This window comes from Cuculus canorus, chromosome 26 (genome assembly GCF_017976375.1).
Source record: "Cuculus canorus isolate bCucCan1 chromosome 26, bCucCan1.pri, whole genome shotgun sequence".
NCBI lineage: Eukaryota > Metazoa > Chordata > Aves > Cuculiformes > Cuculidae > Cuculus > Cuculus canorus.
In genome coordinates this window covers 2,734,273-2,747,493 of record NC_071426.1, presented here as the reverse complement: position 1 = coordinate 2,747,493, position 13,221 = coordinate 2,734,273, and positions in this window count along the sequence as shown.

Genomic DNA, 13,221 nt, shown 5'->3' with positions numbered 1-13,221 from the left:
TTTTACTTATCTAAACTGCTCTACATGCTTCAGCTCCTCTCAAGCATAACCTGAACCTTTTCTTAGGTATAAGAACGTTAATGATGCTTTTGAAATGCTGCACTAAGTCGGGGATTTTTCATCGCTTTGCATTTCCAGTGGGGTGTGTGAAGGGTGTTGCTTCCAGTCCTGGTATTGAATGGTCACACACGCCTTTGAATCATATTTATACTGGGATGACTCCACTGGAGCCATAGCAAACTGGGGGACCAGATTGCTGAGGACTGAAAACCAACGCTCCTCAGTGTATATACAGTACAAGCGGTGAGGATGAGGCCAGAACCCTCTGTGATATATGAAGATATGTCTTTCTTCTGAGAAGGGAGAACCACTTACAATAGGAAGACAGAAATTATAAATAGCTCCATTTACTGGGGCCCCATCCTGGTAGATGTGAGGCACAGAGCACCTGCCAACTCACATGGGTTTATCATCCGTCTCAGTATATTGATGGCTTTCCCTAAAGTCTCGATCCCTGGAGTCATGTGAATACTTTGCAGTCTCAGCTTCCAATTATGATTATTATTATCGTTATTGTAATTAAAACCAAAGCAGTTTTCTAGCTCTTAGGGACATGCTTCAAAACATGGACTTGAGTAATGTAAAACTGAGAAAGCAAATAAGAACTCCAAATGCATTATTCATTCTTTTAACAACTTGGTCTCTTTGTAATTTTTTTTTTGGTCTGGCTGATGGATTTGAATACTTGGAGTTGGCAGTCCTGAGTCGTGATCTGAGCCGTTCCCTTTTCTGAAGAGGCTGCAAATCATCAAAAGGTGAATTATGTGTTTAATCCTGCTTTACAGATGTAGTACTTTAAGAGTTTGAGACTAATGACTCAGGGTCTCATAGGAAGTGGGTAGTGCAGTAAAGAACCAATTTCAGATCTTCTGAGCCTCAGTCTTCTCTGCAGTGAAGCTTCCACTAATCATAGCATCATGGAATGGTTTGGGTTGGAAGGAACCTCAAAGCCCATCCAGTTCCAACCCTTCTGTGATAGGCGGGGACAACTCCTAATGGATCAGGCTGCCCAAGCCCCATCCAACCTGGCCTTGAACCCCTCCAGAGATGGGGCAGCCACCACTGCTCTGGGCAATTTGGGCCAGGGCCTCTCCACCCTCACAGGAAGCCATTTCTTCCTAAGATGTCATCTCAATCTCTCTTCTTTCAGCTGAATATGATGCTGTTTTGCTTCTGAGCAGCTCAGCATAAGCTGTTTCTAAAGTAAAAGAAAATAATAATAATTACAAACCGTTCTTGACTGGGTATAAATGAGCAGCTCTTCAGTGATTTGGTTACAGTGGAGTCAGTTCTAAGTCCCCCAACCTAAAACACATAAAAAGCGATCCCCGCCTACCAGCTCCCTTCATCTCGTGATCAGGAACTCAGTTTGTGTGGATCACATTTCTCCTGCCACCCACCACGTGCCCTGTGGGAAGGACAGGCACTGAGCGGAGAAGAGAAGAAACAAAGGCAAAGCCCAGTGTGGCTGTTTACTCACGCCATGCACTGTTGTCTCCGATCAGATAAGCCTGTGGCCGTATGGTGGAATATTTCTAGATCTAGATCAGCCAGGAAAAAAAAAAAAGTAAGTGAGACTGGGAGACAATCCTTAGACCTCTCAAGTTTCGTCTGTCCCAGGTATGGACCTGCCCCATCAAGTCATATGATAGAGAACTGGCTGTGATTCCCGCGCAGACGGTGCTTACTAGTTTCTTCCTGCTCCAAGGTGCTCCTCTTCCCCCACATATATAGTCCTGCGTCAGGATTTTACCCACTGAATAGGTAAAAAATAGGCAAACTGGTGAGGGAGGGTGAAAGAAAGAATGAGTTCTTGGGAAAGAAAACTGCACCTACTGTATCGTAAGTAGGTTGTTGTTCTAAAGCTGTCAAGGCTTGGATTCTGGGCTGCATCAAGAGCTGTGGGACCAGCAGGGTGAGGGAGGGGATTGTGCCCCTCTTCTCCGATCTTGTGACACCACACTTGTGTCCAGTTCTGGAGTCCTCAGCACCCGAAGGACATGGAGCTCTTGGAAAGGATACAGAGGAGGTTACAAAGATGATAGGAGGGCTGGAGAACCTCCTTTATGAAGACAGACTGACAGAGTTGGGGTTGTTCAGCCGGGAGAAGGCTCTGAGGAGATCTTAGAGCAACCTTCCAGTGCTGAGAGGGGCTCCAGGAAAGCTGAGGAGGGGCTCTGGATCAGGGAGTGCAGAGATTGGATGAGAGGAACAGTTTTCAGCTGAAAAAGGGGACATTGAGATAAGATCCTAGGAAGAAATTCTTCATGATGATGGTGGGGAGGCCCTGGCCTTGTTGCCCAAAGAAATGGCGGTTGCCCCATCCCTGGAGGTGTTCCAGACCAGGTTGGATGGGGCTTGGAACCCCTGATCCAGTGGGAGGTGTCTCTGCCCATGGCAGGGATTGGAACTGGAAGGGCTTTGAGGTCCCTTCCAGCCCACACCGTTCGTTCTATGATTCTGTAAGACCCGAGATCCAGGAGGGTTGGGAGAGACAGAATCCAACCCTGTGACTGACACTTCTGGTGTCTGGGACCTGGCAGGTTGGCAAACTCTTGTGTTCACTTTCCACAACCACATCTCTAAACAGAAGCAACAGGTTAGTTCGTTGTCCTGACCTGTCCAGACTCAGTTTTCAAACATTACTTAACTCAAAATTGAATGACTTGCATTTATTTTTCTTTCTAAGCTGGAACCCAGCCAGGCTTTAATTGATGTTGTTCAGCCAAAACTTATTTACCACCTTTCCCTGGTTTCCGTGTGACTTTTGGCCTGTTCGAGTATTTTTATTGGAGGCAAAGTAAAGACTGCTTTAAAATTACATTAGTACGGGAGAAGTTTTTAACCATCCTGTTTAAAGAGTGCATTCGCAGGCTGCCAACCCAAACGCACGCAGGTACATCAAATTGAAAAGGCTCCTTTCAACTTATTACCTGCAAAAGTTAAAATTCTGAAAATTAAATCAAGTAAAACAAACTTCCACATGCATTTAATTGAAAGTTAGTGCATTCTTATTAGCTGACTGGTTTTGAGCTAATACATGCTTTCCTGTTATTGTTGCCGTCTTAATCCTGAAACAACAATAAAAACTATTTTTAAAGAGCGGATTTAATTGAATATTTCATAGTAAAGGTAGCAAACAGCTCACTGGCACTGCTTGAAACATTTCCTATGCCCAAGAGCACTGATTCCAAGGTTAATGCTGATAGGCAATGCTATAGAGTGGCTCTTCTTGTCGTGGTCTTTCCTTGTGTTATTACAGCTCTTGGCTTTGGTTGACTTTTTCTAAGCTACCACTCCTCCTCAGCTCATTTATCTGAGGCTCTGACAGCACCGATAGTATCAGTGAAGATTCCCCAAATCCCTGCAGTATATTAATATGCTGTTAACAATTACTTAGGTCAGCAAATAGCGGCAGAGGTGCTTAGGTATGTGCTAATACCGTTCAAATACTGGCATCAAAGCACTAATATAAAAGGGAGATAAGATTTCAGCAATTCCTTTTTCACTGCCTCAACACCATTCAGATGGGATTATGGCTTTAAATCTGCACCTCTTTAAAGAAGTAATGGAAGAATGACTCATGTCTTTTGCACAAGAGTTATATCTGTTCCTGAGTGCCACCACCTGCAGGCACCGCTGTCCTAAACTGAGCCATCTAAAGGTTTTATCCTGCTGAGGATGAACACCCAGCACTCAGGTTTCATGTGTATTATCCTTGTTGTAATGTAGAATCAAAGTATCGTTTGGGTTGGAAGGGACCTCAAAGCCCATCCAGTTCCACCCCCTGCCATGGGCAGGGACACCCCCCACTGGATCAGGGGCTCCAAGCCCCATCCAACCTGGCCTTGAACCCCTCCACTGATGGGGCAGCCACCACTGCTCTGGGCAACGTGTTCCAGGACCTCCCCACCCTCACAGGAGAACATTTCTTCCTAAGAGCTCATCTCAATCTCCCTTCTCTCAGCTTCAAATGGTTCCCCCTCATCCTATTCCTGCCCTCCCTCACCAAGAACCCCTCCTCATCTATCACCTTCAGGGTTCGAACCACGGGCTTTGGCTCGTGCACAAAGGAGGAATAAAACAAACAAAAAGAACCCCTTAAATTCTGCCGTGTATTTGAACCTGTGGTCCCTCACCCGATTCTTAGTTATGCTCTTGTTTAGGGTCTTGACTTGAGTTGTCTGTGTGTAGATGAGAGGAGGAGAACGTGCATAGGCACCGAGATTACAAAACCTTTAAGTAAATAACCTGTGTAATCACTGCTTTTTGTGTGTGTGGCAACTTCACTAGTGGGTTTGGTTAAAAATTGCCATGTTCCTTTCTCAAAATAAGCCTAGTAGATATTTTTGAGCTCTGATCTTTGGCCTAAGAAAATGAATGAGTTTTTTTTTTCTCTCTCTCTTTTTTTTTCTGTTTTCAATCGTAAAAATTGGGGAAGGGTGCAGTAACCTTGGAAGCTGGCTGAGATGCCAAGCCGGAGCCTGGTTTTTGGGCTTTAAAGTGTCATAAAACTTTGCGGAAGCGTGTTTTCAGAAGTTTTGTTTTCTTCTCAGCATCCTGGCCTTGGTCAGTCCAGTGCGAAAAGTGCCAGAATGCCTCAAGAAAGGCTGATTTTGTAGTTAATTCCAAGCTCTCCAGCGCCATGAAGTAGTAAAAGAAAATTGATGAGAGAAAAACATTACAAGATTTCAGGAATAAAACTTTTGGAGATACAATGGCCTGAGTATTCTACTAAATAAACACTGTAACTTCTAAGGACATTTGTCAGCTACAGAACTTAATAAAACAACTTTATAATGTTTATTTGCATAAAAGGCACCAATTATATAAAGGATTTTAGGGTGAGCCCAATAGGGACATTAGCAAAAGTGGATTATTATATTTTGCGTTTTTAAGGAATCATTTATATTGCATATATAATATTAATTGTTAAACAAGGTAAGTTGCTCTGTGTGTTTAATCCTTGTGGCTGTCAACATCCATAAGAATTTGCAGCCGAGGTATAGGTTTTGTTACTATAATCCCTGGAAAATTAGGGCTGTGATGTTTAGTATCCTTGGAGGAGATTGTTTTGGCTGAGCTAAGAGTGGGCCATGGTATTGGGAGATGTTTCTTAGCCACCCTGTGAAACAGGTTCCACTGAGTCCATCTCAGCTCCTGGAGGAGCTGGAGAAGGTGGAATGGGGTGAGCAAAGGTGCTGGTGGACAAGATGGGATCTTCCCAGGGTAGCTTATATCCATATTTTGAAAAGGTCTCAGGATATTTAAGTATCCAGCTTCCCAATTATTTCTGTGAAAGCCAGAAACGTAGTGGCTCTCTAAAAGTCTCTGGTTTCTACTTTTTGAGGGTTTTTTTGTTAGTACTATGAGCAGGAGTTTGATGTGACAGGCAGCTCCGGCAGCAGAGTCTGCCTCGTTCAGACCAGAGCTCCCAGGACACTGCCGCTCCAAGGGACAAGTTCCAAGAGTAATTAAGAGTTGACTTTTCTATGCCATTATGCTTTAACCATGCCAGAACGTACAGGGGTGGGGAGGGAAGAACCGTCGACTTCCAGTCTCACATAATATGCTTTTTGTTCGTGTCACTGTTTACTTCTGTATCATCTTGGAACGGGTCCAGAGGAGGCTACAAAGATGATTGGAGGGCTGGAGCACCTCCCATCTGAGGACAGGCTGAGAGAGTTGGGCTTGTTCGGCCTGGAGAAGAGAAGGCTCTGAGGAGACCTTATAGTGACTTTCCAGTACCTGAAGGGTCTCCAAGAAAGTTGGGGAGGGGCTGTTCATAATGGCTTGTAGCAACAGGATGAGGGACAATGGGTATAAACTGGAGAGGGACAGATTTAGACTGGACAGAAGAAGAATTTCTTTGCTATGTGAGTGGTGAGACACTGGAACAGATTGCCCAGGGAAGGTGTGGATACCCCATCCCTGGAGGTGTTCCAGGCCCGGTTGGATGGGCCTTGGGCAGCATGGTCCAGTGGGAGGTATCCCTGCCCATGGAAGGCATTGGAATTGGATGATCTTTAAGGTGCTTTCCAACCCAAACTATTCTATAACTCTATCATCTCGTACCCTGGCAACCCATCTTTGTCCTGAGGATAGGACAGCCCTCTTCCTAGAAGAGTGAATGATGCAAACCACTCCCTATGTTCTATATCTCCATTAACAGCTGCAAATATTGAAAAAAAGCTTTTCTGTGATGTGTGTGAGAAAACCTCGTGCTTGTGGTGACATCTGGACAGTAAATGTGCGGCAGACTACTCCACAACCAAAGCAGGAACATCCTGGAGTGAGGTCCTCTGCTCTTTGTCATTTTTACGAGGGTCAGGGCAGAAATATCGCCTGCAGGTTGTGGTATATTTTGCAGTATTGATGTTTTTCACCCTCTTTCCACCCGGAAACTGGTATCCTAAAGGATGACCTGCAGGAATCCCTGCCCACAAGCGTGCAGTGTACTTGCAGGCACTTACAGATCCCTCAGAAGCTGTTTGGAGAGGGCATGGGACATTGGCCAAGCAAGACATGGAGCTCACCAGGCCTGTAGCTGTTCTAGAGACGTCTCTTTCCCTGCAGGGTACGCTTTGCTATCACTTCTCACCAATTAAAACCTCTTGGACTGGCAGCCAGCTTCTAACGGAGAAGTCGAGAGCCAGGTCACTAAGACAATTGCCAAGATAACAGCTTATCCAAACAGATCTGTTTATTCTGCAATTTATTGAGTAAATTGCCCTGTCTGAATGAAATTTCGTGGGAAATTATTCCGGGCATGGAACAGAGCTTGCAGTGTGTCCACAACTGCCTTGTACCTCTCGATCTGAATTAGAGTAGATCTGATTTTGTTGAAGATCACACTGCTCGCTGCAGAGGGGGAGGTTGATGGACTAGATGACCTTCACGGTCCCTTCCAACACAAACCATTCTTTGATTCTATGATCCTTAGAAGATGTTATATTAAAAATTTGAAATCTATTTAGCACGTTTCAGAAAATCTGTTCTACAGGAAAGCTGGGGAGGGGCTCTTGATCAGGGAGGGCATCAGGGATAGGATGAGGGGAAGGGGTTTAAGCTGAAAGAGGGGAGATTGCGATGAGATCTGAGGAAGAAATGTTTTCCTGTGAGGGTGGGGCAGCCCTGGCCCAGGTTGCCCAGAGCAGTGGTGGCTGCCCCATCCCTGGAGGGGTTCCAGGCCAGGTTGGATGGGGCTTGGAGCCCCTGATCCAGTGGGAGGTGTCCCTGCCCATGGCAGGAGGTGGGACTGGATGGGCTTTGAGATCCCTGCCAACACAACCCATTCTATGATTCTCTTTCCCCACGTAGAGTCACGGTAGAATTTTAAGGTTCTTGATCATGACCAAACTATTAGAAATGTTGCCATTAGAAACTCATCATTTGGGAACTGCAATGACACTCAAGCACTTCAGAGAACAGTGTTGCAAAACTGAAATCGAGTCTCTTAAATATGTTGAGACTTTTGAAAGGCCTTCCAGACTGCGACTTTCCTATAGGGTTGTGTTCAACACATACCATGACAAAAGAAAACAGAGGCAAAGTGGAGAGTAAGATGTAGAAGTGATTACAGAGTGTGAACAAAGCCGATTTCCAGCTCTCTATAGCTGTAAATATTTTTTAAAAGTACTTGAGATAAGGATTTATTGCTGAACAATCTCTCGGTATAAACTTTGCCAGGTTTCACGTCGCTGACTAATGTCTTTGGGTTGTTACAAGCCAGTGACTCGATATTTGCGTCATCAAAACACTCAATCCAAGTCAGTGTGTAGGAATTCGTGTCTGAAGAATTCAATGAAGACCTTATGGAAGGGAAAGGAGACTTTCATTTTGCTTAACCTCTCTAAGTTCAATCTATTGACTTTCTCACACCTGCAGAGTCAAAGCCACCAGTATTACTTGTCCCAGCAGTCTCGGGGGGATGACTTGTGCTGGCGTGGAGAAAAGGGATTCCAGCTATTGTGCCTGCGTTACATCTGCTGTGTTCCTCTTGCATGATGACAATGCACTGGGTTTTGAATAGATCTGTTCATTCTCTTTTGAAGTCAGCAGTTATTACAGCAAGAAGAACCTTGTTTACTCTACCTTCCCTGCATCTATAGGCAATTGTCTCTAGTTTCCTCATTTTGGGTATCTCCCAGCTACACCCTGTTTTCCTGTTAGGGTAGCAGGAAAGAGGTACGGTACATACAATCCTGTTTTTTTTTCCGTTCTCCTGTCCTCTAATAAGCAGCCCAAGTCTTCTGCAGACAATCTGCCTGCGCTGTGTTCTTGATGCAGAAAATACTGTCCTTGATGCTTGCCAGCATAATTGCACTCAATTGTATCCTTCGTTCTCGGCAGATGCCAGCTTTTTAACCCTTGCTTATTATTTTTCTTGGTGCAGAAAAGGACATTTACATTCACACCTCACTCTTACCTTTCCCATCAGATACTAAGCTCTACAGACGCTACCTATCCCAAGGCTGAAAGAATAAAAAGGGAGCACCAGGAAATGCTCTGTGACTTCTAAAAATAGATGAGTCAGAAGAGAGGAAGGATGTGAGAGGAAAAGGAAGGTGTAGGAGAGGCTCTCAAAGCTTTTTCTAGGAATTTTGAGTATCTGTAAAAAACCTGTGAGACAAAAGATGACAGCACCTACTCAGTTCTGTAGCATCGTTTCCGTTTACTCCAAGATGAGTCATTCTGAAAGTGGTATTTGTGCCCTCAGGCTTAGAGACAAGTGAATCAATCCTGTTAATTAAAAAAGAAAGCCTGAATACCATGGGCACCCCCAGTCCCTTGCTGTAACGACCTGGAACCGACTGCGTTTTGGAATACAGCTGATGTTAGATAAGTTTCTTCTCAACTTCCCAGTGCGCTCCTGGGTTTCACATTACTGGGGAAGACTTAAAGCTCTTAAAAGGTCACTTCTCATTAAAATATGTCAAGCAAGGAAAGATGGATTCATTTGCTAACAGTGAAATGGTGACCGTTACATAAGAGTCGAACTCAAACAGTTTTGTGGAGAGCAGTTTTTAGCTTAAAGCAATCTAAGGATATCAGAAAACTTAGATATAAACATTATCACAGTGTTACAGGGGTTTATCCTCATCGGAGATGTTCCTGTCATTTCATTTCTTACTCAGTTTTTATTACCTGGTGTTTGTGACCAGAGATAGATAGATCTGTCTCTGGTTACTAGATCTATCCATCTCTGGTTACTCATAATCCAGCGTTATAAATTAATTAGTGCTGGTTACTCATAATCCAGTGTTATAAAATTCTCCCCAGAAACAGCTGTTGAGCTGTGTTTGAAAAACGTGTGTGGAAAGCTCACTTAAAATCGAATGATATATTAGTCATGTTTGGTTCAATCACTTGAAGAATGGAGGATGTTAAAGCAGAGAATATTCCCTTTGAGCTGTTAGCCGAGTACAGGACCCTTGCATGTCAGTGTTAAGTTATATTTAATAGGTTCGGAAAAGGTAATAGTGTTGGAAGGGGAGACTTGGAGCTTGAATATCTCTTTTTTGTATGCTCATACCTGTGCAATGCAGATGTGAGGGCTGGGTATGTGCTACCTTGCCCCGTTAGTGATTTCTTTTGATAGTTTATGTACAAAGTTAATGAGTGGTGTGTTCTTAGAGCAGCTTTGCACAGATAAAGGCTTTCCATTGTCCCTTTAGAGGCCATCTCTTGTAATGCTAGAAAGGTTGTTCAACAGGCTGAGAGAGTTGGGGTTGTTCAGCCTGGAGAAGAGAAGAGAAGGCTCCAAGGAGATCTTCTAGTGACCTTCCAGTACCTGAAGAGGCTACAAGAAAGCTGGAGAGGGACTGTTCACAGAGGCTTGGAGTGATAGAACGAGGGGCAATGGGGATAAACTGGAGAGGGGCAGATTTAGACTGGGCATAAGGAAGAATTTCTTCATCGTGAGAATGGTGAGGCGCTGGAACAGGTTGTCCAGGGATGTTGTGTCTGCCCCATCCCTGGAGGTGTTCAAGGCCAGGTTGGATGGCCTTGGGCAGCCTGATCCAGTGGGAGGTGTCCCTGCCCATGGCAGGGGTGTTGGAACTGGATGGTCTTTAATGTCCCTTCCAACCCAAACTATTCTATGATTCTATGGAATGTCAAACCCATCATGTATCTCACAGGCAAGGTGAAGCTGGCTCTTTGGTTGGATTTACACTGGAGTCCCTGTCCCTGTTCTCGGCCAAGGGATGCGGATTTGCACCTGCAGCACTGGGGGCCGATGCTTCTGCATTGTGTGTTGCTGCCATCCAGAGTTCACTGGAGTGAGGTGCATTTGAAGAAGATACTCTGCTGGCTCTACACGTGCGAGATAAAGGCAGTAAATAATAAATGCCATAAATAAAGAATGATGTTCCAAAATAGCATCGGTTTCCAGCGAGAACTGGAAGCTGCATCTGTAACATCTGGAGTGAGCCTGTTTTTCATTTCACATTCACTCTGTTCTCTCTTCCCCCAGACACTGTTTTCAATGAGAAGAACAAGTTCTCTTCAAAAGAACTTGCAGGAGATGAGAGTTTGTAGATAAGCACTTCTAGAAACCATTCAGATACTCTCCAGCGACTCTTGGTAGTTTGGTATTAATAAATAAGTCTAACTTTACTGATACATCTCAAAAGAGGACAGAGCTACTGTTTGCGTTATTTAAGCTTTCTGACTCCTCCTTTCGAAAAGAACAGAAAGTTGAGACCTGCATCCCTGGGGAAATGGTTGTGGGGTCCAACACAGATACTAGAAACCAAGGATGGAGCAATGTGGTCTTCATTTCTGACACCAACACCTGTCTGAAACACGGTCATGCTTCCAGGATGCTTCTCTGCCATGGAGAGAAGCTGAGGAAAACCATCGCAGGGAAATCTGGGCCAGGTGAATTGCTTGTACTTCAAGGCATCTTTGTGAGGTCTTGCAACATCCAGCATTGCTGGAACGAAACGGCTTCTAGCCAACTCTAGGTTTTCAGGAGGGATATTCATGTGGCTTCTTTCTTGTGTATTTTTCAAGTGCCATTTCGAAATAAAGGGAGTGGAGATCGTGCTCTTACCAGTCTCTATACACCCAGCAAGCTTAACCTCTCGTTCCGTTCTGTTGCTTCTTCCCACCCACACAAAAGAACTGGCTTCTGTGGAAGGGCAAATCATCGGTTGGCATTAGGCAGCACAACTCTGTTGAAACCAGGGCAGATGACCCAAGGATATTGCCTGGAGTGTTTACTGTAGCGTTCCCTGTTTGAACCTGCACAAAGAGGCACTTGTGACCCGCAGTGGGAACTGAGGTTTGCTGGTTCATTCTAAAACTACTGTTTTTGGTGTAAGAGAAAGTTCAGTTTTACTGGAAAGCACCACTTCATTGTGAGATCGGACATGAGGAATAGGGAGCAGAGGCAGTGCAAGTAAGCAAATAGAGAGAAAGCGAGTCATCTTACTTGAAAGCTCCACACTCCCTCTCTAGTTGTATTCCAGCTCAGATCCAGACTCTAAACCTCTACCTGTGAACTCGTGAGTTCCTCGTTTATCATGTGTCCATCCAAGTCATGCCAGGCTCTATTGTTTGCAGTTGTTAACGCCTTCTCCAGGGCTGCCAGAGCTGAGCCGGTGAAAGCTGCTGTAGTCAGACGCAAGAGCTGCATGAAAGCCTTGGCCTTAGGGGTAAGTCTGGTTTTCTGCTTCCCTTGCAGTGTTATAGCGATTGGTATTGTCTCATCTCATTGGCTTGGATCAGAAATGGCGCAGCCAGCAGGTCCAGGGAGGTGATTCTGCCCCTGGACTCGGCACTGGTGAGGCCGCACCTCAGATCCTGGGTTCAGTTCTGGGCCCCTCATGCCAAGAAGGATGTTGAGGCTCTGGAGTGTCCAGAGAAGAGCAACGAAGCTGGTGAGGGGCTGGAGAACGTCTTACGAGGAGCGGCTGAGGGACCTGGGGTTGTTTAGCCTGGAGAAGAGGAGGCTGAGGGGAGACCTTATTGCTCTCTACAACTGCCTGAAAGGAGGTTGTGGAGAGGAGGGAGCTGGGCTCTTCTCCAAGTGACAGGGGACAGGACAAATGGCCTGAAGCTGCACCAGGGGAGGGTCAGATTGGACATCAGGAAAACAATTTTCACAGCAAGGTCCATCAGGCACTGTCAGGGGCTGCACAGGGAGGGGGTTGAGTCACCATCCCTGGAGGTATTTAAAAGACAGGTAGACGAAGTGCTCAGGGATGTGATTTAGTGGCAGATAGGAATGGTTGGACTCGATAACCTAAGAGGTCTTTTCCAACCTGGTGATTCAATGATTCTATCTCATTTCCATTAATATTAGAGGGAATGCAACAGGACAGACTCTCTTGAGTGTCATAAGGAGCAGACATCTCCAGCTTGTCTGGGAGATTCATATTCACTCCAAAGCTGATTCCTCAACTCTCCATAGTTTCAAAGAGGAGTCTAGAGCTGTGCAGAGAGGACCGTGGTCACTTCAGTGTGGTAGGACAGCTGTGGAGACGCAAAACCTTAGTGACACAAAACTTGTTAGGCAAGACTGAGATTTGAATGACGTGCTTTTCTTCCCCGCTCCAAAGGGTCTGAAGTAGAAGCAGGTGAGCCTCCTACCCTGGAAAAAACACAGAAATTGGACAGTGCTGTTGATTCATAGGTGTTGTGTTAGAAGGGAACGATGTGGGTGTGGGTGGTGGCATTGATCTGAGAAGCTGAGCCAAGCAGACTCAGGCTTGTTTTGGCGGTGAAGGAACAGGAGAGAGCAGCAGTAAATACTCCTGTTGTGGAGCACAGTCCCCCACCAGTCTTCCCAGCTTGTGTTGTGCCAGGACCCCTCTCAGCTGAGGTGTTCACCTAGAGCTGGTCCTTCTCTGTATTTCCAGAGCTGCTCAGGCTCTGATGCCTGTTCTCCCTGGGTACTTTCTCTTCTGTGTTCCCCATCTCACGGGCAAAACCTCATGGTTTTGAGGCAGGGGTCAAAAAACTTCCTAACTGCTGTAGGGACCACATTTACAGGGCTTAGAGCAGTGCAAAGATGAAGTCTTGGAGCTTTTTTCCCAGTGCAGTGAGGTCAGTATCTTAGAGGTGAGGTTTATATGTGCTTTTGGTGCCTGCTGGGCTGCATTCATGACGCTGTAGCAGTGCTGCAGCTTATGAAGGATCTCAGTATCTTTT